This window comes from Somniosus microcephalus, chromosome 7 (genome assembly GCF_052327205.1).
Source record: "Somniosus microcephalus isolate GS21.2 chromosome 7, FLI_Smic_1.0, whole genome shotgun sequence".
NCBI lineage: Eukaryota > Metazoa > Chordata > Chondrichthyes > Squaliformes > Somniosidae > Somniosus > Somniosus microcephalus.
In genome coordinates this window covers 64,999,738-65,005,737 of record NC_140993.1, presented here as the reverse complement: position 1 = coordinate 65,005,737, position 6,000 = coordinate 64,999,738, and positions in this window count along the sequence as shown.

The following is a 6,000-nucleotide window of genomic DNA, read 5'->3' as shown; positions in this document are numbered from 1 at the left end:
AGCATCTTGGAGATCTAAGATGGCACCTCCCGCGCTTTGCCTTCTTCCCCGATTGAACAAAATGGCGCCTCCCGCGCTTTGCCTTCTTCCCCGATTGAACAAAATGGCGCCTCCCGCGCTTTGCCTTCTTCCCTGATTGAACAAAATGGCGCCTCCCGCGCTTTGCCTTCTTCCCCGCTGGATTAAGATGGCGCCTCCCGCGCTTTCTGCCTTTTCCGCTGCTGCCAGCACTGTTGCTGGCGTTTTTATGCCTTGATGGCGATGCCCTATGGTCTTCACGTGCTTCCCCCCGTGCTGCTGCCAACGCCGCTCTCCGCGGTCCCCTTGGCAAACTGCAGCTCCTCGCGGCTTTCTGCGCTTCTAATTTCTTTTTCTTTTATTTTAATTACTGTTCCCTTCGTCAGAGCAGACCCTATGGGACACTTTCCTCCCTCTTCTCGGGTCTGTACGCTGCCCAGCTTCGTAACACCGGCCGCGCCCTGTGTGCTCCACCCTCTCTCTCTCTCTCCTCTTCCCGACAACGCTGCTCGGCCCCGTTGAAAAATCACCCGATCGAGCTCTAGCCCGCCGCAGCCCAGGAAGGATCAGTGTACTACCTGCCACCAGCCCGATTCGCTGGAACACCATAGACTGGATAACCAAGCCCAGCTCTCGACAGCCTCTCCTGCAAATCTTCGAATTCGATGAATCAGAGGGCGGTTGCCCACGGTCCATGCCCGTTTCTTCTGTTTGTTTTTTTTTCTTTTTGGATTTCTTCCTTCTGGCTTCGACCTCTAATAACTTCGTTTCAGGGATGGATCCCCGTGAGGTGGTGCAGAACTGTAGGTAAGTTCGGATCTGTTCGTCGCCAATGTAATGTCCGTGTGTAATTGAGAAACGGACTGCAGAAGTTGGTTATAACAGGTGTTTACTGAATGGAGACAAAACTGGAACTACTATACAAAGTTACTGCACAGGCTTATATACAGGGGTGGTCACTACTGGTACAGCAGTATACAGGGGCTGCAGAATATAGTTCCTTCTTCAAGGTACATACACTACAGTAGTGTGTTCCAGGATTTTGACCCAGCGAAAAAGCAACGGTGGTATATTTCCAAGTCAGGATGGTGTGTAACTTGGAGGGGACCTTGGAGGTGATGGTGTTCTCGTGCACCTGCTGCCCCATCCTTCTAGGTGGTGGAGGTCACAGGTTTGGAGGGTGCTGCCGAAGAAGCCTTGACAACTTGCATCCTGTATATAGTACACACTGCAGCTACGTTGCAGTTTTGAAGAGGAAAGTCGATGTTTAAATTGGTGGATGAAGTGCTATCAAGTGGATGACTTTGTCCTGGATGTTGTTGAGCTTCTTGAATGTTGTTGGTGCTGCATTCGTCCAGGCAAGTGGAGAGTATTCCATCATTTTCCTGACTTGTGCCTTGTAGGTGGTGGAGAGGCTTTGGGGAGTCAGGAGGTGAGACACTTGCTGCAGAATACCCAGCCTTTGACCTGCTCTAGTAGCCACGGTATTTATGAGGCTGATCCAGTTTAGTTTCTGCTCAATGACAACCCCAGGACATTGATGGTGGGGGATTCGGCGATGGTAATACCATTGAATGTCAAGGGGAAGAGGTTAGACTCTCTCTGGGAGGTGGTTAGACTCTCTTGTTGGAGATGGTCATTGCCTAACACGGGTGTGACGTGAATGTTACTTGCCATGTATCAGCCCAAGCCTGGACATTGTCCAGTTCTTACTGTATGTGGGCATGGACTGCTTCATTATCTGAAGAATTGCAAATGGAACTAAACATTGCAATCATCAGCAAACAGCCCTACTTCAGACCTTATGACGGAGGGAAGGTCATTGATGAAACAGCTGAAGATAGTTCGGTCTAGGACTCTTCCAGAAGGAACTACTGGCCTCCAAAACCACAACCATCTACTTTTGTGCCATATATAAATTCTGTCACTGGAGAGTTTTCCCCCGATCTCCATTGACTTCAGTTTTACTAGAGCTACTTGGTGTCACACTCGATCGTATGCTGCCTTGATGTCAAGGTGAGTCATTCTCACTTCACCCCTAGAATTCAGCTTTTTGACCATGTTTAGACCAAAGCTATAATGAGGTGTGGCGCCGAGTTATCCTGGCAGAACCCAAACTGAGCATCAGTGAGCAGGTTATTGGTGAGTAAGTACCTCTTGATAGCACTGTTGACGACTCCTTCCATCACTTTGCTGATGATTGAGAGTAGACGGTAATTAGCTGGGTTGGATTTGTCCTGTTTTTTGTGGACAGAACTTACCTGGCCAAGGGCACAGAATATGCTTTGATGGGGGACTTAAATTTCCATCATCAAGATTGACTCGGTAGTACAACTACTGAGGAAGCTAGCTGGGTCCTAAAAAACATAGCTGTCAGACTGGGTTTGTGGCAGGTGGTAAGAAAACCAACATGCGGGAATAACCTACTTGACCTCGTCCTCACCAAACTACCTGTGTAGATGCATCTGTCCATGACTGTATTGGTAGGTGTGACAACCACACAGTCCTTGTGGCGAGTCTAGGTTATTGGTGAGTGAGTGCCGCTTCATAGAAGAAGTCATTAAAAGTCACTTTGCTGATGATTGAGAGTCGGCTGATAGGACAGTAATCGGCCCGATTGGTTTTGTCATGATATTTGTGGACATGACATACCAGGGCAAATTTCTACTTTGCTGGGTAAGTGCCAGTATACTGGAACAGCTTGACTAGAGGTGCGGATAGTTCTGGACCACAGGTCTTCAGCACTACAACCAGGAAGTTGTCGAAACCCATACCTTTGCTGTGTCCAGTACACGCTGCTGTTTCTTGATATTAAGTGGAGTAAATTGAATTGGCTGAAGACTGGCATCTGTGATCATGGGGACCGGATGAAGGAGGCTGCGATGGATCATCTGCTCAGCATTTCTGGCTGAAGGTGATTGCAAACACTTCCGCCTTGTCTTTTGCACTCACATGCTGAGCTCTGCCATGATTGAGGATGGGCATGTTCATGGAACCTCCTCCATGTTGTTTAATTGTTCACCACCATTTGTGACTGGATTTGGTAGGACTGCAGACCTTTGAGCTGATCTGTTGGTTGTGGGTTCACTTAGCTCTGTCTATAGCATGCTGCTTCCGCTGTTCAAGAACACAATATAAGAACATAAGAATTAGGAGCACGAGTAGGCCATACGGCCCCTCGAGCCTGCTATGCCAGTCAATGATCATGGCTGATCTTCGACCTCAACTTCACTTTTCCGCCTGATCCCCATATCCCTTGATTCCCCTGGAGTCCAAAAATCTATCTATCTATCTATCTATCTAACTCAGCCTTGAATATAGTCAAAGACTCAGCATCCACAGCCCTTTAGGGCAGAGAATTCCAGAGATTCACAATTAGTTCTAGCCTCTTCAGTCAGGGGAAACAACCTCTCAGCATCTACCCTGTCAATCCCCCTCAGTATCTTATATGTTTCAATGAGATCACCTCTTATTCTTCTACACTCCAGAGAGTGTAGGTCCAATCTACTCAATCTCTCCTCACAGGACAACCCTCTCATCACAGGAATCAATCTAGTGAACGTTTGTTGCACCACCTCTAAGGCATGCATGTAGTCTGTGTTTTGCTTCACCAGGTTGGCTCCTTATTTTTAGGTATGCCTGGTGCTCTTCTTATACACTTCTCATAGAACCAGGTTGGCCATCTGGCTTGATGGTAATGGTAGAGTGAGGGATAAGCGGGCATGCAATTACAGAATGTGGTGGCTGTTGTGTATGTCCCTTTAAGGGAATAACTGGTCTTAGACTGCAGTACCGGCAGTGACCACCCCTGTATAAAAGGCCCTAGCAGGCTTCTGTAGTTTCAGTTTCAAGCTGCCTCTTGTTCAGTAAAGTACCTGTTAACCTGTTCTCCCGAAGTCCGTGTATTATTGAGGCGCGGACTTTAAAGTGGCGATGAGTAAGTTCGAACTCACCTGCAATGTGGCATCATCTCACGGGGATCTCGCCTGAAAGGAAGGTCCTGGAAGGTCGTAGTCTGAGCAACGGGCGTCGACCGAGGGCAACCGCCCAAAGAATCCATCGGTGTTTGGAGAATTACGGGAGAGACTGTGGTTCCAGCGAATCGTGCTGGTAGCAGGTAGCGCGCTGACCCTTCCGGACTGCGGCGGGCTCAAGCTCGATCGAGCGGCTCTGCAAATCGGGCCGCGCAGCGTCGCCGGGAAAAGAAAACAAGAGAGAGAGGGTGGAGCGCACAGGGCGCGGTCGGTGCTCGAGAACAGGACAGCGGAGAGAAACTAAACAGGGGGAAAGGAAAGCGAGGCGCGCCGAAGCTGCGGGTCGCCGCCATTACCCCGTAGAATGCTAGGAGCAGCGTGGCAGTAAGGGGACGAAGCAAAAGCGCGGGAGGCGCCATTTTATCCCATTGGGGAAGAAGCAAAAGCGCGGGAGGCGCCATTTTACTCCATTGGGGAAGAAGCAAAAGCACGGGAGGCGCCATTTTAAATCGCCCAAGATGCCGAAAAGTGGCAGTATCACTGCTTTCAACAATGAGGTAGAAGACTGGACCACGTATGTAGAAAGAATTGAAGTGTACTGCAAGGCAAATGAGGTGGCTGATGGAAAGAGGGCGTCGGTATTATTAAATCTGATGGGTGCGACTACGTACGGCCTATTGCGGAATTTAATTACCCCAGCTAAACCAATGGAGAAAAGTTTTGAGGAGATTGTTCATATCTTACAGGAACATCTAAGCCCTACACCACTGCTGATAGCAGAAAGATTCAAGTTCCATAAAACAAACCAGCACAAAGATGAGAGCAATGCTGACTATCTTACGGAACTATGCAAGTTATCGAAGCACTGCCAGTTCGGAGCAGGACTGGCAGACACCTTACGGGATAAGTTTGTCTGCGGGCTCCAGAGTGAAGGAACCCAGAAACGACTACTTTCAAAAAAGGACCTGACGCTAGAACAGGCTTTCAGCGTGGCAGTATCCTACGAAGCAGCCGCACGGGGAGCTGCGGAAATACAACAGAAACCACAAGAATACAGCGCTAACGAAATGGCGTATGGAGCCGAAAAGTGCTATCGCTGCGGCAGAACAACCCATGAGCAGAAGGACTGCTGGTTTAAAGACAAAATATGCAGGCAATGCGGGAAAATGGGACATATAGCAAGAGTCTGCAGGTCGGGAAAGAAGACCAACATGACAAGAACTACTAAGGAACAGGACAGGAAAGTAAAGAAACTGACAGATAGTAGTTCAGAAGATCAGGAGAGTGATAAGGACTCCGGGAGCAGGCGACTAAGTTGTTTAAAGTTACACAACGTGATCGCAAAAGAAGATCACCGAACCATTTGGGTCACCCTCATGATAGCAGGGTCCCCAGTGAAGATGGAATTGGACACAGGATCAGCCCTAACTGTCATGAATCGACGAGACTATGAGCGGCTATTCTCACACATACCCTTAAAGGACACATCCATTGTATTGAAGACATACACGGGGCAAAAGGTCTACCCCAGAGGAAAAATAAGGGTGCCAGTTGAATATAACGGAAAGGAAACACAGAAACTATACATGTATATACTACGAGATGGAGGACCACCATTATTGGGACGTGAATGGATCCGAAGACTACAATTGGATTGGCATTCCATTCTGGCACGAACTGTGACTGACAAAAAAAATGATGACGTCACACCTGGACATCTGTCACAAATTCTATCTGACGCGGAAGAGGTGTTCCAACAAGGACTTGGGACTCTAAAAGGAGTAAAGGCAACCATAAAGATTGAGGATAACGCAACCCCAAAATTTTTCAAGGCCAGACCGGTGCCATACGCGATACGCCCACCTGTGGAAGCTGAACTGGAGAGTCTGGAGCGTTCGGGGGTGCTGTCTAAGGTGGACTGGAGCGAGTGGGCCACACCCATCATTCCTGTAATGAAGAAAGCATTGAGCAGCACGCCTGGGGAGCCAAGGAAGGTTCACATCTGTGG